The following is a 17,831-nucleotide window of genomic DNA, read 5'->3' on the forward strand; positions in this document are numbered from 1 at the left end:
GACATAGTAAGAGTGTGAGATTTGTCAGGATTGAAAGACATGTTCCACTTGTTTGACCAGTCTGTGATTTTGTCCAGGTCTTCAGAGAGTGAGGAGGCAGCAGACTGCCGATCTGAGGGAAGAGGAATGGAGCGGCAGAGAGTGGAGTCATCAGCAAAGAGATAGAGAGGATTTTCGAGAGAGTCAGAGAGATCATTGATGAAGACCAGAAAAAGCACGGGGCCCAGAACACTGCCTTGGGGAACTCCAGCCTGAACAGGAAGAGGAGATGAGAGAAACCCATTCAGGGCCACACGTTGACGACGACTAGAGAGGAAGTCCGCCAGCCATGCGTGGAGATTTCAACAGCTCAGGTATTCTGAAACTTTATTGAAACAAAACAGCTCAGGTATTCTGACAAGCCCGTTTATCGGGCAGCAATATATATACACATTTATGTCGGGAAGTTTGCCCGGCAAAAGCTATACCGGGCATGCCCGGGTGTCAAGGGCGAGCCTTGGAAAGGAGAGTCTGGACCTGCCCGGGCGTGTTTGGCTGCGGCCTGGCAAGTCGAGGCTGGGCGTGCCCGGGCGCTCTGGGAGAGCCCTGGAAAGGCGATAGCGGGCATGCCCGGACGCTCTGGGCGAGCCCTGGAAAGGCGATAGCGGGCATGCCCGGACGCTCTGGGCGAGCCCTGGAAAGGCGAGAGCGGGCATGCCCGGGAAAGACGAGACCGGGCGTGCCCGGGAGGTTCGGGCGTGCCCGGGAACAGTGAGTCCGGGCATGCCCGGGAGAGGCGCGTCTGGCCGTGTTCTGGCCGGTGCAAGGCGATTGTGTGCATCCAGCGGTAACCGCTACACACGCCCCTCCAGAATCGACCTGCACCGGCAGGGTCAATTTAAGGGGGGTCCGGATGACCCGGCCGAAGCGACCCCTGGAGGGTCGTGGGGAGGGGTCCGACGTGGTGGTGGGTGGTCGAGCGGGGGGAACTGTGGATGGGGGGTGGCCTCGCCGCGGAGGAAGGGCCAACCGTGGTGGTCGGTCGACGTCCATGTGCGCCGGTTTGAGGCGGTCCACAGAAATCCGGTCCGGCCGGCCGCCGAAGTCGACGATGAAAGACTTGTCGCCCCGTCGCAGGACCCGGAAGGGCCCGTCGTACGGCGGCCGGAGTGGCCCCCGGTGCGCGTCATGACGCACAAAGACGTACTCCGCTGTGCGAAGCGCCGGGGGGACGTAGGACTGGGGGCCACCGTGGCGGGACGTCGGCACGGGGGCAAATCGTCGGGCGGCCTCCTGGAGGTCCGAGCGCTGGCGAGCGGCGGACCAGGGACTGGTAGCGTCGGGCACGAATTCGCCCGGGACGCGGAGCGGCTGGCCGTAGATGAGCTCGGCGGCGGACGCCTGGAGGTCTTCCTTGGGGGCCGTGCGAAGGCCCAAAAGGACCCACGGCAGCCGGTCGGCCCAACCGTCGTCCTGAAGGCCGGCCATGAGTGCGGCCTTCATGGAGCGGTGAAACCACTCGCACAACCCGTTGGCTTGGGGGTGGTAGGCCGTGGTGCGGTGCAGCGTGACCCCCAACGAACGGGCGACCGCGCCCCAAAGCTCAGACGTGAACTGTGGGCCGCGGTCGGACGAGATGTCCGCTGGTGCGCCGAAGCGCGCGACCCAGGTGGCGATGAACGCCTGCGCCACATCGGCGGTGGTGGTGGAGGCGAGGGGCACGGCCTCCGGCCACCTGGTGGTCCTGTCCACCATGGTGAGCAGGTGGGTGAACCCCCGCGAGGGGGGCAGGGGACCCACCAGGTCCACGTGGACGTGGTCGAAACGCCGTTCAGGCATGGCGAAAGGTGCCAGCGGGGCCTGGGTGTGGCGGTGGACCTTGACCCGCTGGCAGGCCGTGCAGGCGTTGGCCCAGTCGCGGATGTTTCGTCGAAGGCCATGCCAGACGAAACGCGCCGACACCAGCTTCTGAGAAGCTTTCCGGCCCGGGTGAGAAAGGCCGTGGATGGAGGCGAAGATGCGGCGCTGCCAGGAAACGGGCACGATGGGGCGAGGCTGGCCCTGGGAGACGTCGCAGAGCAGGACGGTGCCCGCGAAGGGAATGTCGGCCAGGCGGAGGCCCGTGTCCGCCGCACGGAGTGCCTGCACCGAGGCGTCGGTGGTCTGGTCGGCCGCCATGAGCGCGAAGTCCACGCCGAGGTGGACCGCGTTCGCGCTGGCCCGAGAAAGACAGTCGGCCACGGTGTTGTCTTTGCCGGCGACGTGCCGGATGTCCGTGGTGAACTCCGACACGGCGGAGAGGTGGCGCTGCTGGCGGGCCGACCACGGCTCCGTGACCTTAGCCATTGCATAGACCAACGGCTTGTGGTCGACGAAAGCCGTGAACGGGCGGCCCTCCAGGAGGTTTCGGAAATGGCGAACGGCCAGGAATAGCCCAAGCAGCTCGCGGTCGAACGTGCTGTAGTTTAACTCGTTCGGCCGGAGTTGCCGGCTGAAAAAAGCGAGTGGCTGCCAAACCCCGTCCACCCACTGCTCATGGACGGCGCCCACCGCGTAGTTGGAGGCGTCCGTAGTGAGGGCAATGGGCGCATTGAGCACCGGGTGAGCCAGCAGCGTTGCGTCGGCGAGGGCCCGTTTGGCGCTGGCGAAGGCCGCGTCCATGGCCGCGGACCAAACAATGTCACGCTTGGCCGGCTTGCCCCGGAGGGCCTCGTAAAGGGGCCGCATGAGCTGAGCAGCGCGGGGCACGAATCGGTGATAAAAATTCACCATGCCGAGGAACTCTTGGAGGGCCTTGATGGAACGGGGACGCGGGAACGTGGTGATGGCCTCGACCTTGGTCGGCAGCGGCACGGCCCCGGTCTTGGTGATGCGGTGGCCCAAAAAGTCAACGGTCGTCGCGCCGAAGTGGCATTTGACCGGGTTGACAATTAAGCCGTGCTCGCTGAGGCGACCGAACAGTGTTCGGAGGTGGAGGAGGTGCTCGGCGCGGGACGTGCTGGCGACAAGGATATCGTCCAGATAGACGAAAAGAAACGGCAGGTCGCGCAGCACGCCGTCCATCGAGCGCTGGAACGCCTGGGCCGCGTTCTTGAGGCCAAACGGCATCCGCAAAAATTCGAACAGGCCGAACGGCGTGATGACGGCCGTCTTCGGGACGTCGGCCGCCCGGACAGGTACCTGGTGGTAGCCCCGTATCAGGTCAATTTTCGAAAAGATGACCCGTCCCGCCAAACGGGCGGAAAAGTCCTGAATATGCGGGATCGGGTACCTGTCGGGGGTGGTAGCGTCGTTGAGACGGCGGTAGTCGCCACACGGGCGCCATCCACCCCCCGGCTTTGGCACGATGTGCAGTGGCGAGGCCCACGCACTATCGGAGCGCCGCACGATGCCGAGGTGCTCCAACGCGTCGCACTCGGCCTTCACCACGGCGAGCTTGGCCGGGTCGAGGCGGCGGGCCCTGGCGTAGACCGGCGGGCCCGTAGTGGGTATGTGGTGCTCGATCCCGTGCCGCACCGCGACGGCCGAAAACGTCGGCCGCGTGAGGGCCGGGAATTCCGCGAGCAGGCGAGCGAACTCGTTCGCTGCCGGGAGGGCGCACGCCAGTTCGGTCGGCGCGGAGCTGCTCATCGTGCACGCCAGGGATCTGAAGGTCTCGGCGTTGACAAGGCGACGACGTTTGACGTCGACCAGCAGCCCGTGCGCGCAGAGGAAGTCGGCGCCCAGCAAAGCCATGGGGACGCAGGCGGTCACAAAAGTCCATTGAAAACGCTGGCTGCCGAAGCAGAGGGTGACGACGCGTGGGCCGAAAGTGCGTATGTCCGAGCCATTAGCAGCGACCAAAGAGGGGCCGCAAACGGCGTCCCGCCTGTCCTGCTCGGAGGCGGGTATGACGCTCAGTTGGGCGCCGGTGTCACACAGGAAACGCCGCCCAGACGCTTTGTCCCGAATAAACAGCAAGTTGCCCGAGTGGCCGGTGCTCATGGCTGGGAATGAACGCCGGCCCGGCCGTTTCCCGACCTGCCGAAAGTGCACGGGGGCCGGCACGTCCGAGCCTTGTGTCCGAACCTGGCGTGGTAATAACACCACGCACGGTCAGGTGGAGGCCCCGGCCGTCGTGTCGGAAGCGGGCGGTGCAGCGTGGCGGCCGCCAGTTGCACCGGCAGTTCGGCCTCCAACCGCGCAGGGCGCTCGGGCGTCGTCTCGGACGGCGGCGGGCTCCAGGTAACCGCGCCGATGTGCTGGCCCGCCGAGGAGATCTTATCGGCTTCCCTGGCGAGGGCGCGGGAATCCGTGATCAACGTGCCAGCCAGGGCGAGGCGTACCGGGTGAGGCAGCTGGCGAAGGAACAGCTCGCGGAACAGAAAATCCGGAGAGTGCTCACCGAGCAACGAGAGCATATAGTCCATGCGCTCTGACGGGCGCGTGTCGCCGAGCTCGGGCAGAGCGAGCAGGCGCCGTGCGCGTGCTGCCGGTGAGAGGGCGAAAGCGTCGAGGAAGAGTGTCTTCAGCGCGTCGTATTTGTCAGCAGCCGGCGGTTGCTCGAGGAGGCTCAAGGCGCGGGCCGCGGTGGCGGAACCGAGCGCCGCCACAACATGGTGGAAGCGGGTGTCGTCCACGGTGATGCCTCGCAGGGCGAACTGAGAGTCCGCCTGAGCGAACCAAACAGCCGCGTGAGCCTCCCAGAAGGTAGGCAGTTTAAGCGTCACTGCCGTATCCATGTCGGTAGGTCACCAATGAAGGAACTGCGCTCCAACGCGAGTCGAAAGAATTGACGCGACCAAAGACGGAATTCGTCTGAGTTGCTTTATTGAAACAAAACAGCTCAGGTATTCTGACAAGCCCGTTTATCGGGCAGCAATATATATACACATTTATGTCGGGAAGTTTGCCCGGCAAAAGCTATACCGGGCATGCCCGGGTGTCAAGGGCGAGCCTTGGAAAGGCGAGTCTGGACCTGCCCGGGCGTGTTTGGCTGCGGCCTGGCAAGTCGAGGCTGGGCGTGCCCGGGCGCTCTGGGCGAGCCCTGGAAAGGCGATAGCGGGCATGCCCGGACGCTCTGGGCGAGCCCTGAAAAGGCGATAGCGGGCATGCCCGGACGCTCTGGGCAAGCCCTGGAAAGGCGATAGCGGGCATGTCCGGACGCTCTGGGCGAGCCCTGGAAAGGCGAGAGCGGGCATGCCCGGACGCTCTGGGCGAGCCCTGGAAAGGCGATAGCGGGCATGCCCGGACGCTCTGGGCGAGCCCTGGAAAGGCGATAGCGGGCATGCCCGGACGCTCTGGGCGAGCCCTGAAAAGGCGATAGCGGGCATGCCCGGACGCTCTGGGCGAGCCCTGGAAAGGCGAGAGCGGGCATGCCCGGGAAAGACGAGACCGGGCGTGCCCGGGAGGTTCGGGCGTGCCCGGGAACAGTGAGTCCGGGCATGCCCGGGAGAGGCGCGTCTGGCCGTGTTCTGGCCGGTGCAAGGCGATTGTGTGCATCCAGCGGTAACCGCTACAGTACCCTGACCCTACAATCAGACTCAGCACTTTATTTATACAATGTACCCTGACCCTACAATCAGACTCAGCACTTTATTTATACAATGTACCCTGACCCTACAATCAGAATCAGCACTATATTTATACAATGTACCCTGAACCTACAATCAGAATCAGCACTATATTTATACAATGTACCCTGACCCTACAATCAGAATCAGCACTATATTTATACAATGTACCCTGAACCTACAATCAGAATCAGCACTATATTTATACAATGTACTCTGAACCTACAATCAGACTGTGTACACCAAGATTGTGTCCACCTCAAGGCTATCCTACTAGCCCAGACAATTTGAATATTAGTCTTAAAAATTAAAGAAATACCGATAAGAGCACAATGAAGGCAGTACGAGCTGATCCTTCCTTAATTATGCACGAAATTAAGCCACCTGCAATTATTAAGGAAATATTTCAAATATTATTAATAACACGACACGATTATAATCACAATTATAAAGCGTTGTATAATGAGGTATTTCCTGATAATTATTTATTACACAGGGGTAAATGTAACGTGTCGTTCATGTTACTTAATGCACATTATCAAACGTATATAAAGGAATAGTTATTTTTATGCAAAGGATTGCGTTTTGCATGAAAATAAAAGCAAACCTGAAGCCAAGCTATCGTTACGGTGTTACCATGGCTACCAGATCGCCTCAGCCTGGGTCCAACACGTGACTTCCTACCTAATCCCCATTCTCCTCACACAAACTTATAAACTCCAAAACAAAATCGGCAAATGGAGTTGCATAACATCATGAGCGGGTATTTTGAGTGCGTATTGCTCAGTAAAACACTTGTGACAACAGTCTTTATTTTTTAAATCACATTAAAATTATTTTAATCAATCGTTTTCCTCATTATTATGTCTCCATTCATTTCATCAATAACGGTCGTAATGGTATCCTGAAATATATGCGTTGGTAAATACCAGCATTTGAAGAAAACGGGGAAGGTTCAGCCACGAACTATACTGACGGGTTGACTACGTACCGAACAAAACGCGATTAATAGACTTGATCTAATAATCTTTGACATATTCTGTATTGATACATTATTTATGATTATGTAATGTATCAATATCTTATGTATTAATATATTATGCATGAATATGTTGAAACTTTGTTGAGTACCCGTACGGTATTCTGCGACAGAGTGGCGTCCAGGATTGTATTTGTAACCCCATCCAAGGAAACTGGCGACCGCGGGAAACCTTAAATGCCTCATGCCGTAAGTAGGTTAAGGAGGAAATAATATACAGTATTATGTCTGATTAGATTGTGTATGAATATACCATACATAGAGCAATGTCGTTGAAGCAAGAGGTGCGGGGGGCGTGGGTGGTGTCGTTCCCCCACTTTCAAAAGTGGAGGGGCCTATTATCATGCCCCGCCCCCCCTCCCCTTTCCCCGCCCACGATGTGCAGTCTCTTAGAAAAAGTGGTAGGATGAATAATTTATAATACGCTATTTACGATTTATAAATAATTGATAGCAACAAAGTAATGTACAATATATAGTCAATGTTGTTGTGTCATGAAATGTGATCTCGTGGGAATTTCATATAAATTCTTGCCAATGTGGATTTTTAGTTAATTTGTGGTATAAACGTAATAAAAAATGTGTTTGGCATTTTTCTGTTACCATATTCAGCTCCTGGCAGTCGTTTAAACACAAGACCCATCAGCACCCACGTATTCCCTGTATAATGGTGCAATTAACAAATGTGTTATTTAAAAAGTAAAATGTGTTGTAATTTCCTGATAATTTTAATTTAAAAATCGACTAGAAAGCATCTGAAAAGGCAAAGCCCGTCCACGTCCGTTTGCATTCAGACGTCTTCTTCTTCTTCTGTATGCTCAAAATAACGAAAAGTGTAAAAAAAAAATGCAAAATGAAAATCGACGATTTTACGCAACTTTGACCTTTCGATCTAAAAAAATGCAAAATGAAAATCGACGATTTTACGCAACTTTGACCTTTCGATCTAAAAAAAAGTGTAAAAAAAAAAAGCAAAATGAAAATCGACGATTTTATGCAACTTTGACCTTTCGATCTAAAACAAGTACAAAAAGTTTTAATTAAAACAAAAGCCGCGTCGATGTTACACAATGCCTAGATGCAGCTGTGCCTATAACGTCGATGTTATAGGCACAGGACATTCCTATTGATTCGATTACTTGATGTTATTTTTGTGCAAAGTGAAAATATATCTCGGCAATTTCCCGTGTGTGGCGACGAATTTTTAATATATCTCGGCATTTTCCCGTCTGTTATTTCAGGCGGTGTATGACTGACCATGCCGCGATTTAAAAAATATATATCTCGGCAATTTCCCGAGTGTGGCGACACGTGAACGAAGCTATGCTCCTCTCTCCACATTATTGTGACGACGTATAAATTAAATATTTCATCGTGACGATTGTCATCAAATGGACGAATTTTTAATATATCTCGGCATTTTCCCGTCTGTTATTTCGGGCGGTGTATGACTGAGCATGCCGCGATTTAAACAAAATATATATATCTCGGCATTTTCCCGTCTCTTATTTCGGGCGGTGTATGACTGACCATGCCGCGATTAAAAAAAAAAAATCTCAATGGACTTGAAGTTACAGGCCTTTGAGAATTCATTTCGTTCTATAAAGGGCAACTTTCATCGGATTTTCTTCCCGTTTTTTTTCAACCGAGTCTAAAACTATGTTAGCGACTGTGAAAAATGAAATGATATATCGAATTTGATTTGAAATAAAACTGTGTGAGACAGGAAGACACCACGGGCCTACAAAACAGGCCTCAAAGCTATGCGAGTTAATAAAATGGTGGATATTTGTTTATATGAAGCCTCTCCCACAATGGGTGGAGCTATGGTTCCCAGAATGGGTGGAGCTTTGAGGTTTTGTCTTCTCTGCAAGAACAAGAAGAAGAACAAGAAGAAGAACAACAACAACAACAGCAGAGGGCACTCTATGACCAGCGTCTTGCGACACGGCTAAAAAGTGTAAAAAAAAAAAAGCAAAATGAAAATCGACGATTTTACGCAACTTTGACCTTTCGATCTAAACAACAACAACAACAACATGCATTTTAAAGGCAATTTTCCCTGCTAGAGCGGGGGTTAGCCTTGCGGTCCCCATGACAATCTTCTCCATTTTGCCCTATTTTCTGCATCTCTCCTTGTTAATCCCCTTGCCCGCATTTCTTCCTTCCACCATCTTTAGCCAAGTCTTTCTCGGTCTTCCCCGTCCTCTACTTCCTTCTACATCAATTTCCATCACTCTTCTCAACCAATCACTTTCATCCTTCCTCAACACATGACCAAACCATCTCAACCTGTTCCTCTTCACAGCATCAATCACAGGCAATATTCCCATCATCTTTCGCAATTCATCATTTGTCTTCCTCTCTCTCAACAATACTCCGCACATCCGTCGAACCATTCGCATTTCCACCCTTTCCAGCCTTCGTTGCTGCTCTACATTCATTACCCATGTCTCGCTCCCATAAATCATAACACTTCTCACACATGCAGCATACACCTTTCCCTTCAGCTTCAGCGACACTCTCCTCCTCATCAGCACGCCACTCAGTTCCCGAAACTTCTTCCATGCACATCTCACTCGAGCAACCGTTGCCGAGTCTGATCCACCTTCTCCATTCAGCATGTCTCCGAGGTAGCAAAATGTTTTCACACCTTCCAGCTTCACGCCGTCTCCAAGATCCAACTCAACATTTCCGCCATCTGCATCTCCCTCTGTGCACACCTTACATTTGGATGTAGCTGCCACCCTGGTAAATGACCCTCTCAGACCACTACATTTTTGATGAACCCACTCAGCGCACATTGTACATTGAATGGAGTTCACTCCGACAGCCTTCCTGCACACAGCACACGGCCACTTCCCAGTTCTTTCCACCTTACCACATGCTTTACCACTTGCCATCACCTTCGTCTTTCCGATATTCACCTTCAGAGCTTTTGTCTCCATACATTCCTTCCACTTGTTCATCTTTTCCTTCAGTCCATCCATACTTTCCACAATCAACACCAGATCATCTGCATACAACAACTCCCATGGTAAACCCTCGTTTACGTTCTGAGCCAGCACCTCCATCACAGCTACAAATAGTAGTGGACTTAGTTCCGACCCCTGATGCACTCCCACCTTCACCTCAAACTCACCACGGTTCCCGTCCTTCGTCCTTACAGCTGTGCGCGCTCTTTTGTACATTGCCATCACTACTCTGATCAACCATTCCTCCACTCCTAACTTCCTCAATGCCCATGTCAATACTTTGCGTGGAACCCTATCGAATGCTTTCTCCAGATCAACAAACCCAAGAAACAACTTCTTCCTCTTCTCCATGTACTTCTCCTGCAACTGCCTCACAATGAAAAGCGCATCTGTCGTTCCTCTTCCTGGCATAAATCCAAACTGCATTTAGTCGATCTTCACTTTCTTCCTTATCCTCCTCTCCAACACCCTTTCCAATACCTTCATTCCATGCTCCAATAACTTTATCGCTCGGTACGAGCCACACTCCAGAGGGTCACCTTTCCCCTTGTATAGAGGGACGAGGGTACTCAGTTCCCAATCCACTGGAATGCGGCCTTCTTTCACCACCAGATTACAGATCTCTGTCATTCTCTTCACACCCCAACTTCCTGCTGCCTTCAACATATCTCCCACAACTCCCGTCGGCCCTCCCGCTTTTCCACTCTTCATTGCTTTTATCGCTTCCTCAACTTCCTTCTCAGTTATCTTCTCTGCCGGTCCTAAAACTGGGTTACTCTCTATGTTGCCATCCCATTCATTCTCTGTATACAACAGCATTTCCATATATCTTTTCCATCTTCCTTTAATTCCATCTGGGTCGACAACGATTTGTTCTACTTCATCCTTCAAGCAACTCACCCCCATCACATCACACCTCTCTTTCGCTATGTGCTTTGCAATCCTGAATACTGCTTTCTGACCCTCTTCCGAATCCAAGCGTTCTCCGAACATTTTCCTACATGCCTCCTGCGCCTTTGCTACCTCTTTCTTTGCAGCCTTCCTGGCTGCCTTATAACTTTCATGCTCTGCTGTTTCTGCTCCCGTACCCTTCGCCTTCTGCCACTCCTTGAACGTCTTCCTCTTCTCGTCAAGCCTCTTTCCAACTTCATCATCCCACCACCATGTTTCCGAGTGCCTCGGTGGTCCTTTTGTCCATCCACATACCTCACCAACGGCTCCCAACAGACTAGCTTTCATTGACATCCAACCACTTTCAAGCTCAACCACATCATCCTCTACCCTACTCAGCCTCTCTTTTAATGCCTCCCTTACTGTCACCTCTTTCAACCTCCACACCTTCATTCTTGGTTGGTACTTCACCCGCCGAGCTCTCCTCGCACCTTTCATCCTTATGTCGCAGACAACCAAGTGGTGCTGTGAAACAGCCTCCTCCCCCGGGATCACCTTTGTGTCCCGGAGGTGCCCCCTATCTCGCCTATGCACCATCAGGTAGTCAACGGTTGTCGTCGACCCACCTGACGTGTATGTAACAAGCTTATTATCCTCTTTCTGGAACTGAGTATTACAAATCAACAAATCAGCTCCATCAGCAAACTCCAAAATCCTTTCACCTTCTCCATTCCCGGTCGTGAGAGGACGCTGGCGTCACTTGCTCGCCGCTTCTCTGACTGGACCATTGTCCGTATCTTGCTTTCCTGGTGGTCGTGGCGGATTTTTGGCCATTGAGTCTTCCCCTGCACGGTCCCGGCTCTACTCTGCTGCTCCTGGCTTCACCTGCTCGGCTCCTTCGCTGTTTCCTCGGGCTCACTCTCGTGGGTTGTGCCGCCCATTGTTTGCAGCGGCGGTGGCGGCGGTTTGCCGCCGTGATCTTGATTAGCGGCGGCGGTCGTTTGCCGCTGCATTTGCCGCTTTGCCTCCTCAACCTTGGCCTCGTGCTCGTCTCTTCGCTCCTGTCTGCCCTCTGCATGGTCCCGGCTCTGCTCCTGGCTTCACCTGCTCGGCTCCTTTGCTGTTTCCTCGGGCCCACTCCCGTGGGTTGTGTCGATTGTTTCGCCTCCTCACCCTTGGCCTCGTGCTCGTCCCTTCGCTCCTGCTGGCATGGCTCTGCGGTACTCCGCCGCAAGGCTTCTCCTGCTTAAAACCCGCTCCACCCCATCATGCATCTCTGCAATCAAATCGAATGGACTCCTGCGTCGACCCAGGTACATTCACCGTGGCTCCGGTCGTAAGTTTGTTTATTTACAATCAGGTCACTCCATCCCCATCCTCTGGTCGGCTCAGCGCACTCCCACTCATCGTCCCAACACACCTGGTCACAACAACGCACAAAATCGCACCTCCTGTCTGCGAACCCTGGCCAAATCACCTGGATTCATACCCGCCGTACAAAACAACATCAAGCTCACCCTGTTCAATACCCGGTCACTCAACAACAAATGCCTCATCCTGAACGACTACATCCTGGAAAATAAACTGGACTTTCTCTGTCTCACTGAGACCTGGCAACAACCACTGGACTACTACACGCTCAACCTCACCACACCCAATGGATATTCTTCCATCAATAAACCACGCTCAGAGGGCCGAGGTGGTGGAATTGCCGTTATTCACCGACAAGACATCAAGACCAACCTCATCTCCATCTCATCTGCCCCATCATTTGAACACCTGGCTTTTAAACTCTCTGGTCACACACAGTCAGTCATGGCTGTTGTCTACCGCCCTCCCAAACCACACCCATCATTCCTGTCTGACTTCTCCTACTTTCTGACCCAGCTATGTTCCCTCTCCCCCTCAATCCTCCTCCTTGGTGATTTCAATATCCACATGGACTCCACTGACTCCACGCTAACCACTGACTTCACTGATTTACTCACCTGCTTTAACCTCACTCAACATGTCAACTTTCCTACCCATAACCATGGTCACATTTTGGACCTTGTCTGCTCTACTGGACTAATTTTGCACCATCTCTCTGGCTCCGACCTCACTCTCTCTGACCACCTAGCCATCACTCTGACCATCAACATCCCCACCCCAGCACCAAGGCATTATCGCACTATCAACTTCCGTAAGCTAAACGCTCTTTCACCTGCCTCATTCTCATCGACCCTCTCTGAAAAAATGTCCACTTCTCCCTTCGTTGACCTCCACACCCTTTCTGACCCCACTGACTACTACAACCACACTCTCTCCTCCTGCCTTGACCAACTTGCGCCTATAAAAACCAAAACAGTTTCTTTCACCCATTCTGCTCCCTGGTTTACCCCTGAACTCCGCCTGATGAAAACTCGTGCTCGCCAACTTGAAAGACTCCGCAATAAAACAGGTCTCACAGTTCACTCCCAGGCCTACAAGGACCACATACAACACTATAAAGATGCCCTCTCCCGCGCCCGCTCCGCCCACTACTCTCAAATTATCCACTCTGGCTCCGGAAACCCAAAAGCACTCTTCTCTACAATAAACAAACTCCTCAGCCCCCTGAACACCACCACCCAGTCATTCACAATAGACAACTGCATCTCCTTCCTTTCATTCTTCCAACGCAAAATTGAAAACATCTACAACAGCTTGACCACCGCCGCACCCGCTCCCCCTCAAACCACCTGCCCCCCCTTATCCTGCCATCCCCTGTCTCCCCTACTGACCTCTCTGAACTCCTCATCAGAATGAAAACTGCCACCTGCACTCTTGACCCCATCCCCTCCAGCTTTGTCAAGGCCTCCCTTCCTGCTCTCTCTCCACTTATCATTGCAACAATAAACTCCTTCCTGTCTACAGGCATCATCCCACCATCCCTCAAAATTGCTGCTGTTACCCCCATTCTAAAAAAACCTGGGCTAAACCCTGACACCCTAAATAACTTCAGACCCATCTCCAACCTACCCTTTCTGTCAAAGGTTTTGGAACGCGCTGTAGCCACTCAACTCAAACATCACCTCTCTGCCAATAACCTGTATGAAACATTCCAATCCGGATTCCGCTCCAACCACAGTACTGAAACTGCTCTCCTCAAAATCACCAACGACCTTCTCCTCTCCTCTGACGCTGGCAACCTCAACATTGTCATCCTCCTCGACCTCAGCGCCGCCTTTGACACCATCGATCACACCATCCTCCTCACCCGACTTGAAGCCACCTTTAACATTACCGGCACTGCCCTCTCTTGGATTAAATCATACCTCTCTGACAGACGTCAGTTCATCTCCATCAATAACTGCAAATCCCCCACTGCTCCCCTCCCCCAAGGTGTCCCCCAAGGTTCAGTTCTTGGCCCCCTCCTCTTCATCCTTTACCTGTCCCCCCTCGGTCACTTAATCCGCCGTCATGGTCTCCAATTCCACTGCTTCGCCGATGACATCCAGCTTTTCATCTCCACCAAGTCCATCTCCACCGCCACCCACTCTATCCTGACAAACTGCATCACTGAAATAAAATCCTGGCTTCAAATCAACTTCCTCAAACTTAACTGTGATAAATCTGAAATAATCATCATTGGCCCAAAAACGCTCACCAAGTCCACCCATAACTTTGCCCTCAACATCGACGGTTTCCCAGTATCCACCTCCCCTCACATCCGGAATCTTGGCATCATCTTTGACCAAACCCTCTCCTTCGACAAATACACTAAACAGATCACAAAGACAGCCTTCTTTCACCTGAAAAACATCGCCCGTCTCCGTCCATCCCTCTCCTCCGTGGCTGCAGAAACCCTCATCCACGCCTTCATCACTTCCCGTCTGGACTACTGCAATAGCCTCCTTTATGGTTCACCCTCAACAATCACCAATAAACTCCAATACATTCAGAACTCCGCTGCCCGTCTACTCACCCATTCCCGGACCCGTGACCACATCACCCCCGTCCTTTACAAGCTTCACTGGCTCCCCATCTCCCAGAGAATCCAGTACAAAATCCTCCTCTTGACCTACAAAGCCCTCCATAACCTGGCCCCATCCTACCTGGCTGACCTCCTCTCCAGACACACTCCCACCCGCAACCTCCGCTCTGCTGGTACCAACCTCCTGACCCCCCCCCCATCCGGACCAAATTTAGATCCTGGGGGGACAGGGCCTTCTCCATCGCTGCTCCCCCCCTCTGGAACTCGCTACCTCACACCATCAGAGACTCCTCCTCACTCACCACATTCAAAACATCACTCAAGACCCACCTGTTCAACACTGCATTCAACATTTAACCCACAGCATCTAACCCCTGACTATCTCCTCTCCTTCTCCCTCCTTTGTGCTTTGAATATTTCCCTATTGATTCTTCTTTTTTTGCAATTGTCTTTATGTTTTGCTATGCATTATGTTTTGCACTCTGTCAAAGCGTCTTTGGGCTTCCTGAAAAGCGCTATATAAAATAAATGCATTATTATTATTATTTCTCACACCATATCCGTAACCCCCATGAACTCCCTCAAAACCATCCATACTCCTTCCCACATGTCCATTCAGGTCTCCTCCCACCACAACAACTTCCTCATCTTTCACGTTTACGATCCTTTCCTTTCGGAAGACCTTTCGGAAGGAGACCTTTCGTTCTAAAAAAAAGTGTAAAAAAAAAAAAATCCAAAATGAAAATCGACGATTTTACGCAACTTTGACCTTTCGATCTAACAAAAGTGTAAAAAAAAAAATGCAAAATGAAAATCGACGATTTTACGCAACTTTGACCTTTCGATCTAAAAAAAGTGTAAAAAAAAAAATGCAAAATGAAAATCGACGATTTTACGCAACTTTGACCTTTCGATCTAAAAAAATAATCAGCTTCTAGCTTTTGATTGGTGAACCAATTCAGTGACCCGATATGCAAATTATTAAAATTTCAGATCTGACGAAAATTGGCGATTTTATGCAACCTTGACCTTTGACCTTTTGCCCAAGTTATTAATTTGACTTCTCCATATTATCATAATAAAGCTTTGTTGAAACTTTGATGACAAAACTCAAATGGTAAATTAAAATTTCAGGTCAATTGGATGAAAATTGATGATTTTAGGTGATGCTGACCTTTGACCTTTTGGCCAAATTATTAATTGACCTTCTCCATATTCTTCTATATATTAATTTAGAGGCAGTTGTGACGTGTAGGAGCATTTCGATGTACTAAGTAGGGAAAATGTAGCTTAAGGTTGTGTTAAAATGTTCATCATACGAGGGATGATGACGTGTTAATTAGTAGTAGGGATTAAGGCTAATTCCCCTGTTCGTGATACCCTCTGTGGCCATCCCTAACATTTATGGTAGCCGCCGGCCAAGCAAAACGGCAGCCGGCCAAGCTAATGACACTCCATGGACACGATACAGTAAAGACCCGCCCAGGAGAGGCGGAGCTACCATGGTTCAGTGGGCGAGGGAACAGGGCCGGCAGGCCATGCCTACCGAATGACGTGGGCAGAGCGTGAGGTGAGCTCAAAGAAGCAGCTTCACGGTTGGTTCGGTGAGCGAGAGCGCTGGCGGCAGCAAGAAGCTTCACGATTGGTTCTCGCCGAAGAAGAAGCTTCACGATTGGTTCTTCGGGAAGAAGCACGTGGTTGGTCCTGGTGAAGGAGCTTGGCCATTTTGTGTCTTGGAGGAGAGCGGTTTTTTTATGGCGATCGTGAGGAGGTTTTGCCGGCTGCCGCCTGGTGGCTCCGGGGCATAGCCAACTGCCGACGCCAAAGGATCCATTTTGGGCCACAGCTAGGTGCCGTACAGAGAACTATTATTTTCTTACCTTTCCCCGTGTGTGTGGTTTGTGTCTGTGTCGAGGTACTTCATCGTAGTATTTTATCTCGGCTTCATTTCCGTTATTTTCAGTCTGTGCCGTTGTTTTGCTCTACATCATTATCCTTACCTTTTCGTTGTGTTCTTGGTTTGGGTTTTGGAATAAACCCGTGTTTTCGTGTAGTTAAACGCTTCGTTCTCTTCCATCCTGCGCGCACAATAACTGCCATAATTGGGAGATCGCCTCAGGAGTTAAGGCTGGTTTGGTTCGTACGTCCAAGGCTGGTGTTAACTAGCTGCGGACGAGACAATATTATAGTAAATCAAATCGTAACACTAATCCCTTCGTAGTGACTGAAAGGTTACTGGAGGTTAAAATATATCATATATCACAATCGCCATGCTACACCTTTGCGTTTTTAATTTAGTGTGAAACGCAAACAAAGCGATTGTTAAAATCACATCGAAAGCATACACGTCATGGGTCTTCCAACGATATAGTACGTATAGGCCAATAATACTTTTACGCTTGTGGGGGTAGATGATGGAATACCATAGTACAGATAGGATTGTAGAGTAATAGCATGGACCGTGGATGTGTAGGAGATATCTCGATGTATTTAAGGAGGGAAACTGGAGCTTAAAATTGTTTATATGTCTTCACACGGGGGGGGGGGGGGGGGGAGGGGGGAGTGAAGCCGTGTTAATTAGTATGAGTGTGATTGCGTCCTATGACTTATCCCGACGTTTTTACAACTACTAGAAAGAGCAACCAGAGATTGCAGACCCTCGCCTGGATGTGTTTTCAATGGTTTTTAAGGCTTTTGTGTTGAATCAAATATGGCGGCCAAACCACGTGACCGATGACGTCATCATTTTTTTCCCTCCGCCAATTTATCCCAAGATGATGCTCAAGAAATTTCATCTTGATCGGATGAAGTTTTGTACTTGTCGAATTATGATGTCATAATGACAATGACACATCATAATGACGTCCTTAATGACAGACTATGACATCTTCATTAACATATGTTGTTCCACATGGAGATTTTTTTCTATGCAGCGCTTTCGTAGATATAGAGATGCAAATTTTTTCTGTTTTTCCAAGATGGGGCCAATACCACATGACCTATGACGTCATAATTATCATGAAAAAATTATACAGGTGGAGTTGCACCTATGGTGAAAATTTCCTGTCAATCGGACCAACGGTTGCAGAGAAAATCATATTTAATCTGTGCATACAAACAAGTAAACAGACAAACAAACGGACTCAAATGCAATACACACTCCTCAGGTGAGGGTAACAAAGCTGGCCATAAACACCTTCATTTAAACAACAACCACAGGAACCGCCGACAGTACCCGAACATTGTTGATCGGCAAGTCAGCCACGCCTTAATGAGGCTCACGCAAAGCCGGCAAGCCACACCCCGAAGTTCGTCATTGGTCCAGCACGACCATGGGGTGATTTGATGGGGCTCGGCGATTGGCCAGTGTGATGTCAGAGCGAGAAAGTTCTAAGGAAAAAGGACCAATGAAAGAACAATTGCTCTCTTGGGTTTTTGTGC

At 51.3% G+C, this 17,831-nt stretch overlaps 1 protein-coding gene across 3 annotated transcripts in view; it reads right to left on the minus strand.

The window, feature by feature from the left end:
* BBS2 (Bardet-Biedl syndrome 2) overlaps positions 1–17,831 on the minus strand; it is a 147,735-nt gene that overhangs the window by 114,011 nt on the left and 15,893 nt on the right. Inside the window, exon 1 of one of the 3 annotated variants that reach the window (XM_068101816.2) lies at positions 6,139–6,212. The exons of 1 other annotated variant lie outside the window; for it this stretch is intronic. The gene's annotated coding sequence lies outside the window, so the exon portion shown is untranslated. Of the gene's footprint in view, positions 1–6,138; positions 6,213–17,831 lie in introns of those variants that run through there. One more of the 3 variants, XM_068101814.2, reaches the window with a different exon arrangement.

This window comes from Myxine glutinosa, chromosome 9 (assembly GCF_964187855.1).
Source record: "Myxine glutinosa chromosome 9, kmMyxGlut1.1, whole genome shotgun sequence".
Taxonomy (NCBI): Eukaryota; Metazoa; Chordata; class Myxini; order Myxiniformes; family Myxinidae; genus Myxine; species Myxine glutinosa.